This window comes from Cynara cardunculus (genome assembly GCF_001531365.2).
Source record: "Cynara cardunculus var. scolymus isolate 2C chromosome LG 9, CcrdV1, whole genome shotgun sequence".
Lineage (NCBI taxonomy): Eukaryota > Viridiplantae > Streptophyta > Magnoliopsida > Asterales > Asteraceae > Cynara > Cynara cardunculus.
The window spans coordinates 15,025,577-15,051,370 of NC_037536.1; the positions used below are offsets into that span (position 1 = coordinate 15,025,577).

At 35.8% G+C, this 25,794-nt stretch overlaps 1 pseudogene; it reads left to right on the forward strand.

Annotated features, from left to right (window-relative positions):
• Window positions 1-258: 258 nt before the first annotated feature.
• Window positions 259-24,141, forward strand: LOC112518203 (annotated as a pseudogene).
• Window positions 24,142-25,794: the final 1,653 nt, after the last annotated feature.

Sequence of the window (25,794 nt, forward strand, 5' to 3'; positions counted from 1 at the left end):
TAATAATTACACATCTCTAAAACCGTTTGCTTTTTTCATTTTGGACATCTATGCTTTTTTCATTTTGGACATCTATTTTGGGATGGAGGGAGTAGTATTCAAGAAATACTTTGTACTTGTAAACAATGGTGCTATTACTTGCATGTCATTTCAAAACTTGCATACATGTGATCAAATTCCTGCATCTTTCTATGAGAGAGACCCATTTTATTTTCTGTTCCAGCACTCTTCTGGCATCTTATGGATCTCTGAATTAATATGCAGGGTGCTCCGACAAATATCATTGTAGGTTCCCATGTATGGGTGGAAGACCCGTCAGTTGCTTGGATAGATGGAGAAGTGTCAGAGATAAAGGGAGAGGAAGCTGAGATCCGAACTACAAATGGGAAGAAAGTAAGTTGATAATGTATTCTGTCAAATGAGAACCGGCTATCCCTTTCTTATCTAAGTTCACTGTTTTTGGAGTAAAAGGATGGATATTATAGTTTTATTGTGGCTGGTACGACCACACAACCTAAGCGGGCTTTAAATATAAAGCACACACTTGATCTCGTGATCCTAAAGCAACCAACCAAAGAATCACCCCAGTTAATATTTTTTAATCCAAATAATCACTCAAGTAACTGCAACGAATTTGCAGTTCTTCTTGGAACCTTTAACGGTAAAAGTTGTTATCTAGCCTTTTAAGCAGTTTCATGCTCACACACCCTTTTGTCTATAGGCTCAAATAGCTATGATTTCTAGCATTTCTGACAGCGACTTGAAGTGTAAAATGATGGAAGTCAAAATAAAGCTTCCTTATCAGTTTTCCCTTCACATTTACTTTCACTTAGCAATATCCTTGTTTCACCATTGAAGGTTGTTGCAAATTTATCAAAAATATATTCCAAAGATGTTGAAGCTCCTCCTGGTGGAGTTGATGACATGACGAAGCTTTCTTATTTGCATGAGCCTGGAGTGTTGCAAAATTTAGCTACCAGATATCAGCTCAATGAAATATATGTAAGAAGATATCCAACTTCTGTTCACTCATCTATTTTGTTTTTGTTCAATCTGGTGAGAGAAAACCATGAACTACTGCAGCTATGGGCGGCTCTGTCATAATATTATATCGTATTCTGACATATGGCAGACATATACTGGCAATATCCTAATTGCTGTTAACCCATTTAAAAAGTTGCCACACTTGTATGATGCTAGCATGATGCAACGGTACAAAGGAGCAGCACTTGGGGATCTAGATCCTCATGTTTTTGCAATTGCAGACTCTGCTTTTAGGTAATCTTCTGTTCTTTTTGTATTGTACATACTTCTTGTGCAGATGATTAGGTGAATATTCTTACCGTCGATGTATCAGGGCAATGGTTAATGAAGGAAAAAGTAACTCGATCTTGGTCAGCGGTGAAAGTGGGGCTGGTAAAACCGAGACTACTAAAATGCTTATGCGCTATCTTGCCTTTTTGGGTGGTCGCAAGGGCAGTGAAGGACGGACAGTTGAACAACAAATTCTAGAAGTAAGATATCAAGTAACTTGATACCTTTAAATGGTCTGTTAAAACTATCTAATTTTAGAAAATAATTCTTGGAGGTTAGTTTTGCGGCCGTTTTCACCTATCAATTGTTCTTTTTTCCTCTAGGCATCCCTTAGAGTTTAATTTTTTTTGGAATGTGACAGATTACGTGTAAAGTGTTGGGCTTATAGATATGGCCAGAAAAGCATTATCAAACTTCCTTTACACTAACGCACCCGCTGTCATTATTAATCTCTTGATTTAGAATTCCTTTCTCACCTCATCATTGTTACAAAAAATCGCAAGTAAAACAATGTTTTTGTTGATAGTTCATTGTCAACTAGTGTGCATAATAAGTCTAATGCAAAAGACTGCATGGGATGGGATGGAGGGGCTGGGAGTAGCCAGTAGTTACTACTTGGACATACTGTAAAATCTTTGTAAAATAAGAACTAGCATGGGAATCGGAATCTTTCCTTAACCAAATCCTAATGGATGGCAAATGTATATGGACCCAGGCCAGACTTTAATTGCGTATAGTGATTTATGAGTAGTTAGGTATATTGTACCAATTCACATGTACATGAAAATAACTCAAATCTGGGAAGGTAGGAGATATGAAAAAGACTTGTTGATACAATAGATGATGCTTCTTGATCTACAGTGTTCGTATATTTGTGGCATGAGGTTATGCATTGTCTGCTAAGTGCTGGTACATAATCAGGTAAGGTCTTTCAACCATACGATCACAATTACAGGTGAATAAATACTACTAAATTGGAGCTTCATCTATTTTTTCTGGAGTGTACTTCATTCAGGTTGCTTCTAGAACCTCTTAACATAATGTTGCTTGCCGCCCTTACAAAGTATCCTAACTTTGAAATCACAAATCCAGTATGAAAAGAAATCTCTTTTCTCGTATCAGGTTGTTCGCTGGTTTGGAGAAAGGTACACTTATAATCACAATAAATATATAAATGCAAAAGGAGAAGGAATTGAATAGAGGTCATATAAGAAATAAGTTGACTTGGAAAAAGAACATGTTAGCATTGATTGAAAAGATAATGTGAATTTTGGATGGACAACTTTTCAGTCACATTGGATGGGGATATCTTGAGACCCCTGAAAGGTTCTAAGATGAAGCCCAAAAGTAACCATACAGGTCATTCAGGAAGGTGATATTGAATAGAGTTCACGTAGTCAAAATCAAGCTTACCATTATTTCCAGTTTTGAAGAGAGAGCAGGTGCATTAACTTGTGTTCATGTTACATAAAAAGTCGTGGCAAGTTTGATGGTAACTTTGGTGGTTGCCATAGACTGACCTTGAACAATTCTAGCATCAAACTCCTCATATAAACACCACAAAACTGCAAAAGCCCCAAAAGTGATTATAAAATCCTAACAACCCAAGTTTCTATAATGCTTTATGTTCTGCAGTAATGAAAGAGCTCTTTTTTCTCAAGCAAACATAAAAAGTTATTAGCTGTAATTGATGTCTGAATACTTTATTGAGTACTTCGATATGCTAGAAGTAATAGTCCCTGGATGTGAACATAGGATGAAAAGACGTTAGCAAAAGTATGGGTTTCTTAAAGGTTGTTGAAATATATATGTTCTTTGCTTTACTATGGATCCAGTTCTCTTAATTAAATGTTATAAATGCAGTCAAATCCAGTTCTGGAAGCCTTTGGCAATGCAAAAACTGTTAGAAATAACAACTCCAGGTGAAGCACTGTTAAAGTTCTCGTACGAGTTAATAAGAACCTTTTAATGCCTTGGCTGCAAATATCTTATATTTTGTAACCCATCCTGCTGCAGCCGTTTTGGTAAATTTGTTGAGATCCAGTTTGATAAACTTGGACGAATATCTGGAGCAGCCATCCGAACATACCTTCTTGAAAGGTCTCGTGTTTGCCAAATTTCAGACCCTGAACGCAACTATCACTGTTTCTATCTTCTTTGTGCAGCCCCTCCAGAGGTTGTTTTACATGCATTACACATTCCATGACCGTGGCTCTGGCTACTTAAAAAATCTTAACTATTTTCTGACATATTCAGGACATTAAGAAATATAAATTGGGAGATCCTAAATCATTTCGCTATCTCAATCAGTCAAAGTGCTATGCGCTTGATGGTGTAAGCGACGCCCATGATTATCTTGCCACTAGGAGAGCCATGAATGTTGTTGGAATGAATGAAAAGGAACAGGTTATAGTATCTTCATAATAATTTGCTTTATCAATAATGAATGTGTAACAGAACTGCAATAACATGCTCACCTATTCCAGGATGCAATTTTCAGAGTTCTGGCTTCAATTCTCCATCTTGGTAATATTGAATTTTCCAAGGGGAAAGATGTTGATTCGTCGGTGCTGAAAGACGACAAATCCAAATTCCATCTTCAGATGACAGCAGAGTTACTATTGTGTGTTTAGAGCTTTGATATCTTCATTGCCTTTGATTTTCTTATTTATCATGGGTATATGTGTGTACATCTCTGAGTTTCTGTTTATGGTTCTTAGGTGTGATCTCCAGGCATTGGAAGATGCATTACTGAAGCGTGTGATGGTTACCCCTGAAGAAGTTATCAAGAGAAGCCTTGATCCTGTGGGTGCATCTGTTAGCAGGGATGGTTTGGCTAAGACCTTATATACCCGCTTATTTGATTGGTAATATGAGGCTTTCCTGGGTATAAGATTTACTTTACCTTTGCATTATACATTTAAACTATTATTTGCATACTCATCATGTATATTGCTAAAAGCAGCCTAAGTAAGTGTCATGTTGTATTTAGAATTGAGAATTGCACATATGGCAGAGCACTTTAGTATGGAATGGAGGGAAACAACAAACATATGACAAAACTTTATGTTCCTTAAATGAAATGACGAATTTATGCGTATGCAGATATTAAACACAAGCTACCAGGTATTGGTTAATTACTTCTCCCAAACCCACTCATTAGTCTTATACAAATTAAGGCAGGTTGAACAAAGCCGGCGTCTCTTGTCATGAAAGTTGACTATTTGTGCAATTCCTGATCCTAAATACAAGACGGCACTTAATAACTCAAAATAGATACTATAGCAGTCCTAAAGCTGTATGATCATTAATTTCTGCAGGTTAGTGGAAAAAATTAATGTGTCTATTGGGCAAGATCCTGATTCAACATATCTGATTGGGGTTCTTGACATCTATGGTTTTGAGAGCTTTAAGGCCAATAGGTAGATCTTATGTGCTGAAATAATCATCAATGTAATTGCTGGTGCGGTGACAAGATTGTGATGATTATTTGTAACCATGTGTGGATTGTGCAGTTTTGAACAATTTTGTATTAATTACACTAATGAGAAGCTGCAACAACATTTCAACCAGGTGGGACGTTTGGTGTTTGTGACATAATCATTGGTCATTCTGCTAACATGATTGAGTTTTATCATTGCTTTCTTTTGTACTTCCACGCAGCATGTGTTCAAGATGGAGCAAGAGGAATATAGCAGAGAAGAAATTGACTGGAGCTACATAGAGTTTATAGATAATAAGGACGTCCTTGATCTCATTGAAAAGGTCTTCCATATAAATTTGAAACTCGAAGTCCTAGATCCATTATTTTAATGTGGCTGAATCTCTTGCATGGCAATGTAACTGTTGAGCTAGTCTTTAGGGAGAAAGTACCCATTTACTTGAAACTTTTTGTTTGTAGTGATTTTCTAGAGAGAACTATCATGGTCTTACATGTAGTCACCTTAGCAAAGTTAACTTTCTTGTGGAGCAGTAAAATAATCACTGATTTTGTGATGTGTAGATTTAATATTTTTATGCTTTTATAGAACCTATCACAAACTCTATATATAATCATGACTGTCACTTTTTTTTGTCATTGAAGGCAAGACATGGGTTCAACAAAGTGGGTTCTCCTTATCATGCTCTTTAACCCCCTGCCATTGCTTAAAAGACATCTGATTGAGAAATGGAACATATCCTTGATTAATTTAGATTTCATTGACAACGCTATTGGAAGATTTTGTCTTTATGGGAAGAGGACAAAAAAGAGGTATTAGCAGTACTTTTGGTTTTTCTGTGAGGGGGAGGAGGAGATGAACCGCACAATTATATAAGGAATCACTTGGTTTCAAGAAAATAACTTCATTATCTGCAATTATAGTGTTATAGAAGTTTGAACACCAAGTCAGGAGTGTCATAGTGCTTATACTATTATCAATTTTCTCAATTGTATATTCAAGTTAATTCAGATATAACCTAAAGAAGTTGTGCACCTCTGGACTTACTTATGGACTGTAGTCTTCTTTCTTGTCCTACATGCTCCAAAATTTTCTAGATGGTTAGGACTTGGGACATCCTCTGCAAAAGGCCTGGACCGCATGCTTAGCATGCAACTAAAAGCAATTGTGCAAGTGTGAAGTCATTCCTCTAGGATTTTCTTTAAGGCTTCTATACTTTGCTCATCTACATGCTCATTTGTTCTGTCGTAGGCTATAAAACTATCTATATCGGTGCAGTTAAAAGTTCTTTGAAATTAGACTTGGTTCATATTTGTCATCTCAGGTTCATTTCTCAGTAAGGGATAGCACCTATGCAATAACTGCTATATGTAGATTTTGTTAGCTCATGGTAAAAACTGCATTCCAAAATAATGACTTCAGCATTGGATTCATGTTTGAATTATGATTGCAGAAACCTGGTGGGATAATTGCTCTACTTGATGAAGCCTGGTATGTACTTTTTTTGGCATCTTACATATGTACTTTACATTAGGTTTTATCTGCATTCAGTATCTCTCTGTTTGCCATCCTGAGTTAGCTGCTTGTTAGCTCGTGACGTACTTATTCTGTTTCCAGTATGTTTCCCAAGTCGACTCATGAAACATTCTCACAGAAGCTTTATCAGACGTTTAAATCTCACCAACGATTTTTCAAACCAAAACTGTCTCGTACTGGTTTCACCATTGCGCATTATGCAGGAGAGGTAATTTGAATATCTAGTCTCTTCTACATCTGAAAGCCTCTTAAGTCAGCCCAAACTACATGTGCTTTCTGTTTATTTTCAGGTTCAATATCAATCTGAGCAATTCTTAGACAAAAACAAAGATTATGTTGTTCCAGAACATCAAGATATGTTGACCGCTTCCAAGTGCTTTTTTATATCAGGTCTTTTCCCTCCACTGCCTGAGGAGGCACCCAAATCTTCAAGCAAATCTTCTAAGTTCTCATCAATTGGTTCTTGCTTCAAGGTAATTTTTTTTCTTAACATGGTGGTCATAACTTCACAGAAGGGAATCTGTCTGCATAATGATAGTTATAACTTATGGCATATACAGTTTATCTATTGGAAAAGAAAAGAATATGGGGTAGTAAAAAGGGATATGTAGTTAACAAATTAATATCTGTAATGTGCGAAGGTTGATATGATCTTTTTCTTAATGCATGTAGCTACAACTTCAGCAATTAATGGAGACTCTGAATTCCACAGAACCTCACTATATTAGATGTGTGAAGCCAAATAATCTTCTTAAACCTGGCATCTTTGAGAATGTCAACATAATGCAACAATTACGTTGTGGGGTGAGCAATGACCAGATTTGAAGTATAGACATAATAGCTTTTTAGTATGTTCTTAAAACTCGATAAATTTTCTTTGCTCTGTTCCAAGGGGGTTCTAGAAGCAATTCGCATCAGCTGTGCTGGATATCCTACTCGCAAGGATTTTTCTGATTTTGTTAGCCGATTTACTATTCTTGCTCCGGAAGTTTCGAGAGGGAAGTAAGTAAAATACCACTTGATACCTCATTATAAAATGATGGATGATGTCATGTATTGACTTTAAACTGAATTATTGCTTATATCTACAGTCACAGTGCGAAGGATGCATGCAAAAAGATCCTTGAAAAAGTGGGGCTTCAGGGTTGTCAGGTACTCAAAGTTGTATTTGCCTCTGAGGGGAGCCTAACTTTCGAATTTCAAGTTTATACTTATAATGATCTATCATTATATATGTTCTTCACATTCACTTCAGTTGGTCGTTCTTTGAAGACTAATATGTGCTTGATGCTTAGTTATGTTTCTGAAGATCAGGATACCGCCCTTCATCATATCCTCTGTTCATCTGTCTCTTTTTCTTTGTTCCAATCTACGAAAACTTCAGTGAGGAAGGGGAAAAATGCTGATTACCGATGTTTCTATGCTCGGTTCTGTTAACTTGAATAGGTAACAGTAAAGACAAACTTGATAGATGGGGTGCCAGTCCATTATGCCTCAAAACAGACACTGTGCATGCTTGTTTGTCACCGTATAGTTTGCAATCTGAACTTTGTCCTCATTAAGACCTTATGTCATGAGCTTTACGCTTATTTTCTTACACCTAACTTTTTTGAGTTCTCTTGTTTTATAGAACTATTTATCAACAAGTGAACAACCCATTATGTAAACACTGAACATCAATTTACAATTAGCAAAATGGCTCATTGAGAAGCTGGAACTATGGGAAAGAAGCTACAATACCCGTCAGGACATCAGTTTTACACCTAATGCTACTTAACATCCTCTCTTTCTCTCCTTCTGGTGATATATTCTTCCTTTCACTTTCACCCATGGTCTTCTCAAAAGTAAATCGAACTACACTGCTGCTTGAAATATAAGAATCTTTGAATGATCACGAAATTCTTCTAACCACCCATAAGCTATTGTTATCTTGATGATGCAGGTTAACAAACAAGGATAATGGTTAATCAGCATTAAATGGACCATTAGTAAAACATTCATATGTTATCATATTGATCTGATTGCAGATGAAAAAATCAAATTGCACGTGATGAGATCGCGGACACATGTTATGAGAGGTTCAAAGATGTCTAGGAGTATACGTGAGACTCAAATTTATCTGTGTACAGATTTAAGTGTGGGAGTTGGAGGGTATTGTTCTCTAAGTTCTGCTTCTTCCAGTTAGAGGAGTCATTGCTACTTTCTTTCTTTTGGATTAAGGGGTTGGTACCCCTTGGAAATTTTTATGTACTTTCTCATTTGGCCTTCAGTTAAATAAAGTCCATGTTGGTAGCACCGGTAATTGACATGTGAATGAAGTTAATGCTCGACACATTGCAGCTGATCAAGAAAGGGGATTTGTACAGCAGTGACAATTGCTAGAAGTAAAAAAAATTCTTGAAGCTATCGGGTGTTCAAGGGCGGATCTATGTGTTGATTCTGGGGGTCAAATGACCCCTATAAAGTTCCAAAAAAATTGTTTTTATATTATAAAATTTAATTTTTATAAATATATATGTGTTCTGACCCCCAATAAAAATAAGGCTTGACCCCATAATTTTTTTAGCCCAAGTTCATTGTTAATTTTTTATATTAATTGTTAACTTTGAATTGTTAGGGTTAGAGATTGTTACGTAATGTATAATTGTTAACTTTTTGTTAATTATTAATTGTTAGGGTTAGGGTTTGTAAGTTGACGTCAAATTGTTAATTTTTCATTGTTAATATTTAGGGTTAGGGTTTATGAATTGATGTCTGATTGTTAATTTGAATGATCTTCTTAGATCCATTCGAAAGAATTTTTTTATGGAGTATCATCCTAATCACAAAGATAAATAAGAAAAACTAATTTTTTAAGTAGAGGACAAAGTCAACCATGTGAGCACGTAGCCATATTACTTAAATTCCGACCCCCATCACCAAAATTTCTGGATCTGCCACTGTTGGTGTTCACGTACTTGTTCTGGTGGTGTATGATGAACTTAGTTTTGCCACGATCTCTGAACATAGGTCCATTTCAAAAGTGGAGGATACCAACTAAATCCACAAGCCTTGACCTCAGTATGGGGTGAGTATAGAATAACATGTACCTAGTGCCATCTTAAACTGGGGTTCTTCCTTCTAGACAGATCAAATGAAAGTAGGATAGTTTCCTCACTGAATACCGGCATGTTCCTCGATACTGAATCTTTTTGACTGAGGCAATTATACTTTTTCGTTCTTCTATGTTTATCTTTTCTGTAACATAGATATACTAATCTGTTCATTCTGCTTGTAAGCTTTCTTTTGATGTTTTAACTTTAAGCTTTCACTAAATAAAGTGTGAATATACTGGCAGATAGGAAAAACCAAAGTTTTCCTTAGAGCTGGTCAGATGGCTGAATTAGACGCACAAAAAGCGAAAAAGCTTAGCTATGAAGCCAAGATTATTCAAAGAAAGATGAGAACTTACATTGCTAGGAGGCATTTTCTTGCTTTGAGGAAGGCTGCTATTGTCTGGCAATCTTTCTGCAGAGGTTACCTTTCCAGAAAGTTTGTCTCATAAAATGTTTGCTTTGTTACACATTCCCAAATGTTAAAAGTCTAATTCTAGTCTATGTACTTGATGCATCTTCTAAAAGCATATTTTCTTTTTCCAAAATTTATGGCATCATTTATAATTATTCTCTCTCTCTCTCTCTCTCTCTTAAGATTACTTAATGAATGATGTTTGCTAAATTGCCTGTGTACATCCTTTGCAGTTATGTTGTATATAGTTTAACCCCAACCACTGACTCCCTTCTTGGTGTCATGTTCACTAGGAAAGCTTGCTTCTAAATTATACAAAGACTTGAAAAAGAATGCTGCTTCACTTAAAATACAGACTAACTATAGGCGACACTTGTCGAGGAAGACCTATAGCAAACTCAAGCTGTCAGTTGTCCTCTTCCAGGCACGCCTGCGTTCAATGGTTGCTGGTAAAAAACTCAGAAACAAAAAACAATCCAAGGCAGCAATTCTTTTACAAGTCAGAGCCTGTTCTTCACATATTGCTCATAGATCTAAACTTTTGCACTCAGTTCTAATACAAGTTCATGATTGTAGGCCCACTGGCGTGGTCATAGAGATTGCTCATATTATAAGAAATTGATAAAGGCAGCAGTTGTTACACAATGTAGATGGAAGGGGAGAATTGCTAGGAAAGAGCTTCGGAGACTAAAGATGGTATGTTTTGTGTCTCTTATGCATTATAAGATAATAGCTCAGTTTTGCTAATTGTAGTTATTAATGGGAAGTTAATTGAACTTCTTTTTTGTTAGACTGGAACCCTGCTGCGTAAGTAAGAAGCAAAAATAAAGAGAGAAAGAAATATGAAATCATTTTGCATGAATTTGTGATTAAGGAAGTTTCTCATGCAACTCAAGTTTTGTTTATCTGCTTAAATGTTGGTATGGATGGACACTCCATTTGCTCGTCCCAGTTACCATATACTCTTTTCACTCACACACACAACGCCGCAGAAAGATAAGGCACACAAACCAACAATCCCTTGACGGGGACTGAAATCAAATTGCTTCTTGCAGAGCAAAATTTACAGTGTTTATTTGGGTAGGAATAGATGTAACCTTAGTTTTTTAATTCTGGGTTTTTGTGAGACTTAATTAGTCTCAGTTTTTTCTTGCACCATTTTAGTCGGTTGCTATTTTTTTCTTTAATTCCTTGTTGAATTGTGAATAAAGATGAGATTCTCAGCTTTGCTGAGTGAATGCTAACTTTACCTGTGGAATGAAATATATAGACATTTTTCTTTGGTTTAGATATTTGATCAGACCTATGTTAGATTCATTCAGTTTATCTTAGGAATGATGATGCTCAAGAGATTTAGGATTTCTATATGTGATGCTTTTTATACCATGGATTCTCTATTCTTTGTCCATTCCTCTTGCTCCAAAGGATTTGATTAATCCATATTCATTCATTTATTGATCCTCTTTTTTCAATTTTCAACATATACAGGCTGCAAGGGAAGCAACTGCACTCCAACAAGCGAAGGATAATTTGGAAAAACAATTGGAAGAGCTGACATGGCATTTAGAGTCAGAAAAGCGCTTGAAGGTAATATTAGTCTATTATAAAGATAATGTCTCTTTCTTTCTACTGGATACTTTGTTCTTTTTAACTATGGCTGTAAAATCTGTAGATTATGTTCTTACAAGAAATAAGAATTCATAACATTGTATCCAAGAAGGGGGATGAAGGTGGGTGAAAAAGCTCGTGGGGGCTTGGTAGTGGTTCTTTTTGGACTTCAATTATAAATAGAAATTAGTGATTATACGGCCATGTTCTCGAGACTGCGAGTGTCTTTATTTTGGAAAGCAACTACAAGTTATATGTTAGGAAAGTTAGCAATTTAAAGCAAGAGACAAGAGAGATATCACCACAAAGCACCTTAGCAATTTAAATGCCCAGTGAAGGAAAAAATTCACCTTGGACCACAAGCCCTGTAGTAATACTAAAGTTTGAAGTTTGTTTACAAAGGATGAGGCCTCTCAATAAGCTAAATTACAAAGAGAAATATTCAGCTCATAGAACTCTTTCAGGTAAGCAAGAATTTCCCAATGAATTTGTTTGAATATTACATATTATCAGTATTGGAGTTACGAAGATTAATCTCAAGCCTAGACCTTTTTTAGTCACATGGGTTTTAACAATGAGATCATGTGTCCAACTCCCAGGAGCTGCATCCATCTTCTTGTACTAGTATTATGCATATGCATTATATTTTGTCAGTAGTATTATGGTAATTAAGCAAACAGATTTGTAAATCTTTTACGATATCCAACCATGATGTATTGGTTTCAATTCCTTTGGCTGCCGTTCATATATTATTACTACTAATTATGTTCTTTTCACTTATTTTCTGTTACCTTCACCTTCACCTGAATTGTAAATTTACTTATTTCTATTTGATTAATCAAATTTATAAAGATTCTCCAGACTCAAAATGTTTTTTATGGTTATGATTTCCGTTTGCTTTCAGATCCTCTTGAATTGATAATTTGAGGTTTACATTGTTGGAAACTTTTAGTGGGATTTACCGGGTCAGTTTGGTTTGCATTGTAGGAAATTTTTTGGAGTATATCTACCATTGAAAATTTATGAAAGATCACTAAAAGTTTGAGTTTTTTTGGTGTTGGGAATTTCAAGAACAAATTGGTTCTTAAACCGCTGAAACATATTTGTGTTTCAGTGTTTGCTTCTTCAAAACATCAAGCATAACAAGAATTACACATTCTAAAATCGGATATCAAGAAATGAAAGCACATATAGGAAGAGTATTAGGATCAATGATCTAACATACACAATAGTAAACTGCAGGAAATGGAAACTTGTAGGTACAATTTTGCCTGTTCCAATAATTATTCTTATATCTATGGTCTTTGCTAGGATTTTGTTACATTACAAGAAAGAAGAGCTGGCTATTTCTATTAGAAGAAATCATATGTTATCCTAACTTTAATAGACCTTTCTCTAATGCCCCTGAATCCCACATTCGTGGCAGGGGACAGCAGGATGCTGGCCCTCATACCATCTGCTGACTCATGCAGAGTTGGAGATGGTGAGGCTATACAATGCGAACCAGTCTTCATATCCACAAAGAGAAACTACTGGAAACAGAACAATTATAAAAACGTTTTAGAACATGAAAAATGAAAAAAAAATTAAATTTAAGTTTCATTTGAATAACATTGTTTTTTGTATATGTATCATAAATCTATATGTTGTTTCTTAGTGAGCTTTTTAATTAAATCTGTGATCCAAAGGATGAATATTTTAGGTCTACCACCACATCGGCACAATGAAAAATTGGGATGTAGTTTAACCTCAGTCCTGAATGGGCAACCTTCCTGTTATCATTAGCGCCGGTTATGTTTATGATTGCTCTTTTGAATGTTTAAAAGTTATACGACTAAATCTGACAAAATAGAATACATATGGTGCAGACTGCATTGGAAGAAGCAAAAGATCAGGAAATTCGGAAATTGCAGAACTCCCTCCAAGCCATGCAGAGTGATGTTGATGAAGCAAATGCATTACTTGTCAAGGAACGGGAGTCTGCAAGGAAAGCAATTGAAGCAAAAGATCAGGAAATTCTGGAATTGCGGAACTCCCTGCAAGCCCTGCAGAGTAATGCTGATGAGACGAATACATTGCTTGTCAAGGAACGTGAGTCTGCAGAGAAAGCAATTGAAGAAGTGAAAGAAGCAAAAGATAAGGAAATTTTGAAATTGCAGAACTCCCTGCTAGACATGCAGAGCAAATTCGATGAAACTAATGCATTGCTTGTCAAGGAACGTGAGTCTGCACAGAAAATAGTCGAAGAAACAAAAGAGGCAAAAGATCAAGAAATTATGAAATTGCAGAAATCCCTGCAAGACATGCAGAATAAAGTTGATGAAACAAATGAATTGCTTTTGAAGGAACGTGATTCTGCACAGAAAGCAATTGAAGAAGCAATAGAAGCAAAAGTTCAGGAAATTCTGAAATTGCAGAACTCCCTGCAAGCCATGCAGAATAAAGTTGATGAAACAAATGCATTGCTTTTCAAGGAACATGAGTCCGCGCAGAAAGCAATTGAAGAAACAAAAGAAGCAAAAGATAAGGAAATTCTGAAATTGCAGAAATCCCTGCAAGACATGCAGAGCAAATTCGATGAAACAAATGCATTGCTTGTCAAGGAACGTGAGTCTGCACAGAAAATAATCGAAGAAACAAAAGAATCAAAAGATCAGGAAATTCTGAAATTGCAGAAATCCCTGCAAGCCATGCAGAGTAATGTTGATGAAACTAACGCATTGCTTGTCAAGGAACGTGAGTCTACACGGAAGGCAATTGAAGAAGCATCGTCTGTTGTCAAAGAAATTCCAGTTCGTGTAGAGGACACAGAAAAGATTGCTAATCTAACTACAGAAGTGAAAAACTTGAAGGTATTTCCTAGAAATTCGCTCTTCCCAACCCCTTGCTGTCTTTGTCTGCAGTTATGCATATGCACTCTGATGCGCCAGTTGTAATTGTACGACTTCCCCATTCTGAGCATAATAGAATTTCTGGTTAGCTACGTTAAGTTTTATCAGTTATGACAAACAGTAAAGGTGCTGCTATAGGTGAACTCTAGTTCAGGGAAATTGTTCTAATGTGTATGATTATTGTGCAATATCATTAATGTGTAGAACCTGTGAGAAAGCAAGACAGTGATGAGTTAGGAAGGATGAGAAAAAATCTGAATGGATGATAACATGGCTATCTTAAATGCAAGCAATTTTGTGGTGATAGTTTTGGAGAGGAAGCTGGTAGATTCTTGTAGCTTCTTTAGACCCTGAATGAAAGCCTATCAGGACTGAGATTATATATATATATATATATATATATATATATATCATTGCCACTGAATACCAATACTCCTCCTCATGTACTTATTGCCATGCAGGCTTTATCAGAATGGGAAAGACAACGAGCAGATGAATCTGAAAAGAAGTGCACTGAAGCCCTGGAATCAAGTGAAAATAAGCAGCTGAAGTTAGAAGAAACTGAAAGAAGAGTCCGTCAACTTCAGGAATCTTTGGATAGGTATCGTTGCTGCAAAATCCTTTGTGCTATAGAAATTTTCTAGTTAGACTTGTGACTACGAATAAACTTCTCTCTTGACTGAATCAAGAATATCAAGTCAGCTTCAAAAACAAACTTAGTTCTAATTCGAGTTAATTTAGTGCAATAGCAACAAGAATCTTATATAAATCATCAGTCGAACCCTAGTTCCCATGTTGGTATAAGCAATAATTTGTTCTCAACCCAGTCAAGTTATTATTACTTTTTTAATTATCCGTTATATATATATATATATATATGTGTGTGTGTGTGTGTATTTCCGTGGGACTGCGCCACTGTGGATTAATTTGTTTCACTTCCCCTCACCTATGACCTTCATGCATTCATCGGTTATATCAAGTGCTAATCGGTTCTGGCACATCAACTGCCCCCTTTCTATATGAAGTGTCTGTCAAATCCCTGGCCTCAGTTAAGTAGCTGATATAAGTTTCATGACACAATTGTCGATTAAATCATATTATGCAGATGCAATTATGTGCTTTAAGAGTCCACACTTTTCGGTTTTGATATTTTTTTCATTTTCTTTCTGTACTGTAAAATGTGCATCATGTTTATAATGTTGTTCTTAACCAGTTTGGTTTTGATCTGGCTGTATTTGACAATTACTTTATATATTATTCTATTAAAACCGCTGGAAAATATAAGCTAGTTTATTTTGTATTTAAAATTGTGCATCAACTATTATGGCCTCTTGTTGTGTCTTAGTTCTCTTTTCTGCTCTGTGCTTTATCAACTGAAGATGAAAAATTCTTCTTATGCAATCAGGCTCGAGGACAAGCTCGCTGACATAGAGTCACAAAATCAAGTTCATCATCACCAGGGCCAAACAACACCGCAAAAGAACAAGCTCCAGGAAGGACACTCAAGGTCCATCAAGGTATTAATAGGGTTTTACGTTCATGTTGTTTTTAGGGGACATTTACCAAACTCTTACCGGGAAAACACTTACCCTCTGTCACTTACCTTACCAAGTGAGCTTGGCAATGGCAAAGAATCATACCTGACAAGAGGCATAGCAAGGACCAAAAGTCTTACCCGGTAAATGAGTGAAAAGACTCTTACCTGGTAAGCGCTTGTCAGGTAAAAGACGCTTACCAACAATCCATTTTGGTGGCCGAGAATGTTACCCTACAAGGTAAGCTAGGGTGGTGACTCTTGTCGGTAAGCTCTTACCCGGTAAGCATTTGGTAAATGACCCCTAGTGATACTCTTTAATACTTATATCCCACCCTTTCTGCTTTTTCATTTGTGTTGAATGTAAGTAGAAAAACTTCTGTGGCATGTTGAAGTTTCTCAAAAATTAATTACTGCCTATATACAAGTACAATAAGCATGTAATATACACAAACAAGAGTATGTATAACAACTCTAGTTCACTTTACTCACTTCTGTTCATCATTGTAAAATTATAATAGGATCTCCATAGTTCTTCACTCTCAAGAGATACCTCTGATTCAGAAGAGAGGCTAAAGAAGCCGCTTGACGAGAAACAGGAATATCACGATTTGCTCACTCGATGTATTGCACAACGCCTTGGATTCTCCAAAGGCAGACCAGTTGCTGCTTGCATCATATACAAATGTCTAAGGAAATGGCGATCATTTGAAATTGACAAAACCAGCATTTTTGATCGTATAATCCAAGCTATAGGCCGAGCTGTTGAGGTATGAATCATGAGGATCTATCATTGATGCAATTAATTGTAATCATCTCACCAGTATAGTCTAATGTAAGATACTTTTTGATATGAAGACACATGATAACAGTGATGTTTTAGCCTATTGGTTATCCAATGCATCAACACTGCTGATGCTGTTACACAATACGCTCAAAGCTGGTGGCTCTGCTGGGGATCTGCAACACCGACGAACAAGATCAGGGAAGAGGACTCAGGTAAAACAACATGTATTTTTGGTAACTCCAGTTACACAGTTCGGAACTAGAATTGAAGCAAAATCAGTTGCAAAGATGACAAAAGAAGCGTAATTTCTAATTCTCAAATCTCAATTTAGATGCATCCAGACACCACCTAAGTACATTTAAGGATTCAAGTTTGTACTTAGTAATTACTATAGTTAGGTCTACATAGCCAGGACCTCTTTAAAACATTTAAGATCCGAGTATGAGTTGTAGCTTAACCTGGTATTGGTTTTTTGGTTTGAGGTCAGGGTTTTGGTGTTTATTCTATCAATCTTTTTGAAAGAAGGTAGAAATTGGGAATGTATAGAAAGATTCAACTATATAGGTTGACCACAAAATCCAATTTATCATGGAAAGGAACTAATGTACAAAGAAAGAATTGAGGGCAAATCCATCTCTCAGGATGTTAAAAGCAATCATGCCCTAGAATGATTGGTCTTAAAACTTCCTCCTTGTAACTTCTATGCAAAATACGCCCTATTTCACAGAGCTTTCGTGGAAGTCCACATGCTGTAAACATTTCAATCGATGTTGAAACAACTGGGGGAGCAGACTCCTTTCGCCAACTTGAAGCCAAATACCCTGCTATGCTTTTCAAGCAGCAATTGACAGCATATGTTGAAAAAACATATGGGTTGATACGTGACAACTTAAAGAGAGAGATATCTCCATTGCTTGGGTTGTGCATTCAGGTACTTACTGCTAATATAGGTTCAGTACTTCTGCAAATTATCTTTCTTTTCCCTATGAAATTCTCTTATGAAAGCTTATGACATCTTATGTGCAAATGGTCTAGGCACCAAGGATTTCCAAAGCAAACTTTCCGAAGGGAGCAGCTCGTGCACTAGCAAATGCCGCTTCTCATGAAATTTTGCTTGCTCAGTGGCAAGGGATTGTCACAAAAGTTGGATGCTTGTTAAACACGTTGAAGGCTAATTATGTCAGTAACTACCTATCGCATGCCTTTTCCTCTGTCATTTGCTCCGTATGGGGCTAATCATAAAAGCCTCGAACTTTTTATGGGTCTTTCTTGCAATTCTCTCCATCCTTCTTGTGCCTTGAGTTAAGGGATCTTTGGTTGGTTTTCCATTAAGTCCTGTATGGATAAAATTGTTTGTGTGGATTAATTTGTCTTAATTGATTGGGAAGATTTTTGTTTAGGAGAGTTTTTTAATAGATGGAATGAGCATGTTTTATAATTGGGAAGGACAGGTTTGAAAAAAAACTTGGCTTTCTATATAAGGCTCCCCCTAGAAGCTTACTGAATAAGCCACTTTCTATATCATTAAGCCACTACCAAAGAGTCATGTATAGCTGACCAAATAAGCTGCGAGTCCCATTAAGCTCATTAAGCTGCTGACAAACTAGTCAACTTGTTGCATTGTGTCGTCTTATTAAATATTCTCTTGCATCCTGATTACTAGTCGTTCAAATAATTTGGCACAGATGTTCCCCAAGTTCTGATGTAGGGAAGTTAACTTCTTCGCATGTGGAAGTTCACTTTTTCGCAGGTTGAAGTTGTTGTTTTGCTTGTCTGAAACTTCGCTCCTATAAAAAACCTAGAAGCTGTAAATAGACTTCATTTATGACGTCCATTCATAAAACCATAGTGCTGAATGGTTCTAAATAATGTATGTATGAGGCTGTGGACCTCTATCCAAATTCTTAGTTCCACTTGTTTCCTATTTAGTTATACACTATGTAGATTTGGGAGGTCTAGATATATCTGTTAACAGAATCTGGATCTTTGAACATTTTTGTTGTTCACATATACTGTATCATTTATTTGAAGCATAATCCATGTTATATGTTTGTGAATAAGCTTATGAAAAGCCTATCTTGACTTACATTGTTTCTTTTCTACCTTTATCTGAAAATGTACGACAAATATTTGTGGTGTAGTGGTTGAGGCCCAGGGGGATGTAGTGGAATATCCCATCTGCCCTTGGTTTAATTGCAGGCGTCGACAACAATTGTGGCCACTATTTTATCAGGACTAATCTCTTACAGTCACAATTTGCCGGGATTAGCCTGGGACACCCTTACAAAAAAATATATCATTCATATTTCCACTTTGTAGGTTTTACCCTTCATATGTGAGCCATGTATTGAGGTGTATTATGTGTGGCTATGCCTTTAAACTTTTCTGATCTCCATTAAATATTTCTTGTTTGTAGGTGCCACCATTTTTGATTCGCCAAGTGTTCACACAGATATTCTCTTTCATCAATGTCCAGTTATTCAACAGGTTGCAAGACAGCAAGCTGCATGTGTCTATGCCTGCTCAAGTTTTCCAGCAGTGGAAACTTGTTCAATTGATATTTTTAATGTTAATTTATCCTTGCAGCCTTCTACTGAGACGAGAATGCTGCTCTTATAGTAATGGAGAATACGTGAGATCAGGGTTGGCTATGTTGGAACATTGGTGCCACAAGGCAACTGAGGAGGTACCAGATTTTTTATCCATGGTCCATGAAGCGTGTTTATCTTTTTATTTCATATTTTATTCTTTCTCTGACTCTGGAGAAGCCATATCTCAGTACGCAGGATCAGCTTGGGATGAGCTCAAGCACATCAGACAAGCTATTGGGTTCCTGGTATGGTGTCTTATTCTTTAATTATTTATAGCACGCTTGTAGTCATCTAACAGAAAAACAGAGTTTTTGAAGTTATTGGTTGGTCTGTTTTATCTTACATTCTGTAATCACCGGTACCCATATATAGCAATGGCTTTGGATCAATTTCCATCCAACTCTATAGCTGTTCAATGTGGTATCCAATAGTTGGAGCAGATAGAATATTTCAGTTTCAGTCATTGGATACCTATCAACAATTGTAGGTTTGGTGGATTGAAAAGATCTAAATCCACTTATCCACATTAGAGTCCGTATATTAACTATAGTAAGAGGGATGTCATATACTCCCTCCGTCCCAAAATAAATGTCCACAATGAAAAGCCACACCGTTTTTATAGTATGTAACTATTACACTTTTTAAGTAACTAAATGACAATTGTACCCTTAATAATAGGAGTAATAATTTCTCCATCTCATAATTAAGGGTAGAATTGGAGAGTAGGCACTGACTTTTGAAAGTGGAAACTTATTTTAGGACGAACTTAAATATAAATGTGGATACTTATTTTAGGACAAAGGAAGTATCTAGCTGATTGCATCATTGAAGCTACTTCTAGGATTAGTTTCTCCTCAACAAATAAGTACTTGGTCCAAAAAATTCCTGCCTAATGGCGAGATAATCGGAGAGGTGACAAAACCTTATACCTTTAAAACTAACTTACAAGGTGGACTAGTTTGCAGTATTGTGAGAAAAGGGGAAAAACTCATTATCTAATAGGGGAATAATACATCTGTCGATTTTATCGTCTTATTGCTAGTCCAGAATCTACCAGGTTATAAGCTTTACAAACAGTTTCATATTTGGTCTTAGGTTACCCATCAGAAGCCAAAGAAGACACTGCATGAAATAAGCCGCGATCTCTGTCCTGTAAGTGTGAGCTCCTGGATCTTCGTAGAGTAATAATTGCACCGATACATCTTGAACTGTTGGTATAATTATTGATAACCTGCAGATACTTACTATACAACAGCTATACAGAATCAGTACAATGTATTGGGATGACAAACATGGCACACATAGCCTTTCTCCAGAAGTAAGTCTCAATTTGATTGTGCACAATTATATACTCCCTCCATCCCAAAATAAATGTCCAAAATGAAAAATGCGACTTGAGATCATGTGAGACCCACCTGTTTTTGTGAGACTTGTGAGACCACCTAAATAACACTGAACCTTCACAACAAGGCTCTGTGAAGGTTTACCTTCATGGTGTTTTTTCTGTGAAGGTTCGGTGTTTTTTGTACCTTCACAGTGTTTTGCTATGAAGATTCAGTGTCATTTGTGTCTCATGGGTGTCACGGAAACAGACTGGTCTCACAAGAACTCAACCCTGAAAAATGCGCCCAATTTTAAGAATGTGTAATTATTACACTTTTGAACTATCAATTTCTTTAAGGTGCTAGCTGCTTAGCTTTACTAGAAGGTCGATGAGCTGGGTCAATCGCCCATGAGCTTCTGGACTGAGTGGTCGTCCCTTAGCCAACCAGAAATCACTATATCATTGGCCTTAAATCAGGGTAGGGCTTTTTCAGGAATCGATTTTATGATTGAATAAGAAATTTCCTTACCTTTCCAATTTCTAATGAATCAAGATAACCGTTTTTTAATTAAATGACAATTTTATCCTTAATAATAGAGAGAGGGAGAGAGAGAGTTTTCTTCATCTCATGATTAAGGGTAGAATGGGAGAATAAACATTTATATTTTAAGGTAGACACTTCACACTTATTTTGGAACAAACTAAAATAGAGAAATATGGACAATTATTTTGGGATAGGGGGAGTATAAATGTGTGTATGTATGTATGTGTGTGTGAATTTGTAAAAAAGATGTTTTGAATTTGTTATTCCACGTTTGGTGTGTGAGACAGAATGGGATAGGATAGAACAAAAACTTGTTGTCCCACATTTGGCGATGTGAGAATATGTGGAACCCCATATCACTCTCCAAAAAAGCCCATGTGGAGAAATGGGAGGTTCCAACATATACACAAGAGAAATGGTCCAAGTCTAACCAATTTGGGACTCCAGCACGCCCCCTCCAACAGAGGCTAGATGGTATAGATTGTCCCAGAGTGTTGGGTCCCTAGAGTGCCATGCCTTGGCTCTGATACTATGTGAGAATATGTGCTTGGGACAATTAGTGTCCATCTGGCCTACATTGGAGGGGCCATTTTTGAGCCCACATCGGCTAGATTTTGACCATTTCTCTTGTATATGTGTTGGAACCTCCCCTTTCTCCTCAAGGCTCTTTTGGGGAGTGATCTGGAGGTTTCACATATTCTCATATTAAATTGGGACATGATAGCACTGCATTTTTGGTCCCACCAAAATAGGATAAGATTGGTAAAATATTAAGCTACCAATGTCAAAATAAAACTCTAAAACCTTGAACAATTCTTTTACCTGCCTACCTCACTCTCCCCGATCCAATCCAATTCAGTCATGTATGTGTACCAATACCAAACACACCTGAATTCAAGTCACAAAACCTTGGGAATTGCTACAAGGCTTGCTTTAAAAACTTGTCAAGATGGTATCAATCTTTAACAATCCCAATCAGGTTCAAATAAGAATTGGAAGATCATCTCCCATTTGAATCCATGGAATTACCCGAAAGAAAACCATTCTTTATATTATGTTGTTTACGGTCAGGTTCAGGGAAACCACAAAAAATGAAAAACTGAGGAACCCCTTCATAACCATTCATTTGGACGGTATGCACATGTGCATACAAGTAACTTGTAAGGTATTTGTTTAGTATGCACATGTGCATAACATGCACACGTGCATAGAAACCAATAAACGGCTTCAATTACTTGAATGCACATGTGCATATCGTACAGATTAATGGTTACCAGGGTGTTCCTCAGTTTTTCCATTTTTTGGAGGTTTCCCTGAACCTCCCTCATGGTGACTATACCTTCATGCCACAGTGTGGATTGTGGAACAACTGTTTAAATCATTTCTAATATCAAGTTATAGAGCTAAGCCGATGAACATCTAACAATGATCTATCAATGGTGCTACGTATTTTTCTAATGACAGGTAATTTCCAATATGAGGATCCTAATGACCCAAGATTCCACAAACGGCCTCAGCAACTCGTTCTTGTTGGACGACGATTCGAGGTTTGAATTCATTTTATCAGCATACATTCAATATTGTTCTTCAACATTTCTTGCTCTTACAAACACCCCTCCCTCCTTTCCAAAATTAAGAGCTCCTTCTTTCCGGATAAAAATCACCTACCCCAAATTTCCTTTTTCCCTCCATGTTCACCAATCACGTAAACCCATGTTATTATTTTATTCTATTTATCTTCTTGTTCTCTCTCCTTAATAAATGGATGACGTGGATACATCTAATTGGTGGAAAGGTGACACAAAAATTTGGGATAGGTGGTTTTTTTTCCCTTCTTTATAGAGTAAATCATGGAAATCGTCCTTGTGTATATCTTACCCTCCCCAGATGCCACCTTCAGGCGGGATATTGCGGATTCTTTTAGTCCTGTGGTACAATGGCTGTTTTGGTTTTTGTCCCTATAGTTCATTTATTTCAAAAAGAAAAAAAACTAGTGGTATAGGTTTTGTTTTGGTTTTAGTCTTTCACCCTAACCGTTGTTATGTTTCAGCCATCAAGTGCCTGCATTTGAGGGCATTTTGGTCATTTTCCATTGCGTTTATAAACTAATCTTTATCGTACAAGAGCTTCAAGAACAATTACTATGAACATCCACACAAGAACACACTACGACAAAATTGATTTTATAGGATGCCTAAATGTAGAAGTGTCCTAAAAAATACCTTATAGGATTTAAGTTTATAGGACTAAATCAAAAAGCGTCATATATCTAAAAGTGTTACAATATGTTTATAAGACGTTTTTAGGCGTTTTAACAAGTTTTTCATGACGTTTTTAAAATAAATTATCGTATTGCCTATTTTATACGACACCAAAGTGTCCTATAAAAAGATGGGTTAAAATAGCTAATAGGACATTTTATTTTAAAAATGTCATAAAAACTTGTTAAAACGACTAAAAGGATCCTACATACCTATTGTAACACTTTTAGATATGACGTTTTATAATTTGGTCCTATAAATCTAAGTTGTATAAGGTATTCTATTAGGACGCTTATACAATCTAGGCGTCCTATAAAACCAATTTTGTTGTAGTGACATGAATATAAACAAAAAAAAATTGTGCAAATCCATACCACATGGACAGATGGATGATTTCCGTAATTTACAAAAGATAGTTAAATTCCAAAATTACCCTTACGCTAAGTATACTTGTTTTGGGAAGGATGGTCTTTAATCAGAAACTATATAGGTAGTTTTTGTGATTGAAATTCACCGGTCCATGAGGGATAGAATGGTCATGTGAAAATATTAATCGCGATATCTTGGTGCAGCATACCTTTCTTCGTAGATGACTTGATGAGATCAATGGATGTGATCAGTGTATCAGATATCGAACCTCCACCCCTTCTTCGTGAAAATTCTAGCTTCAGTTTCTTAGTCTCGCGTCCTAACTAACCAACCAACTAACTAACTAACCAGCAAGTTAATTAGCACCCATTACAGCTTATTAATTATTGTATCATTAGCATTAATTGTACAGTTGTGTAAGCAATATAGGTTACAGTTGATATGTATTAATTTTATTTCAGATTATCATTATGTAGCATTAATTAATCGCATATATCCTTAATTATAATCGCTTATAGGTATCAATTAGTTTGCGAGATTTGGTGGGATTTGGAATTGGATTCCATTTCAATCCCGTGTTTGGTTTTAAGAAAAAGTCTGGAATTGAAATCATTAAAATCCCACAAAATACTGGATTTAACGATGAAGGTAGTTGGTATTTCATGGGATTTTATATGATTTGTTTGTAATATAATGTTGTTAAAAACATTTGTTTTGTAATAGCTAATTAATAAGAGGTAACTTAATTATTTATAATTTATTTTTTATAAATTATATATAAAGAATGATATTTAATTGTGTATATATAAAATCCTACAAACCAAACACATAATATTCCAAAATCTTGTAATTTCAAATTCTTCAACAGAGTCTAGATTATCAAAAACATTTTATCGAATCAAATGGACCCTTAATGTTTTTACTTGTATATAATATATTAATCATTTATAAATTGAAAAAAATGACATAAAATGTGATTTTTGGGAAATTTCCGAAGAAGATGAAATAAAGGTGATTCACATGATATAGAATATATAGCAGGTCACTAATTACAACTCTAAATTTAATGCAAGAAATATGATCTCATGTGAAGAGGTATATATGGAGATGGTTATACAATATACATGCATCCAATACATGACAGTGGGATCAGTTTATTCATGGGAAACACTGTATACACACATATACAAACCATGTTATTTGTATAAATCGTACAAATTTTATTTAACCAATCATAATTTTTCATTTTTTTTTTTTGTAATTATAAGAGTTTGATTAATTATTTTTATTGTGGATGATGTTAATCATAGATATTATCATCTTCATTATTTTAATTTTAGACAAATACATGAAACAGTTTCATTAAAATTTCATTAAATATTATATGAAACAATTTCACAAGATTAAACAATTTCATGAAAAAAAATTCATAAGATTAAACAATGAAATCGACGGATGAGAGTAGTTTGCACGGTTTGCACAAATTGCGTGGTTTACATTTGATCGCTTATATATATGTGTATATATATATATATATATATATATGTGTGTGTGTATATATATATATATATATATATGTAGACTTGGGATCATGTGAGACCAGCCTGTTTTCGTGAGACCCGTGAGACCATCATTTTACACTTGAAACTTCACAGCAAAAATGTTGTGAAGGTGACTTTTTTAAAACCTTCACAGTGTTTTTGCTGTGAAGGTTCGACTTTTTAAAACTTTCACAGTGTTTTTGCTGTGAAGTTTACGTGTAAAAATGTGGTCTCACGGGTCTCACGAAAACAGGCTGGTCTCACGTGAACCCAACCCTATATATGTATGTATATATATGCATTCAATCACATCATCATTATCAAGAGATGCACCAACATTTAAGAGATAAGGATAAATTCAAGATAACAAAAAATTATGGATAAATTCAAGATAACAAAAAATTATGGATAAATACTAATTTCTTTTTATCTATTCTAATTTTTATTATGTGTTAATTGATTTGGAAGCTTAGAAGTGTTCTCGCATTCTCAAAAAACAGGGATGTTCTCGTTTGAACCTTTCACAATATATATGTATGTATGTGTG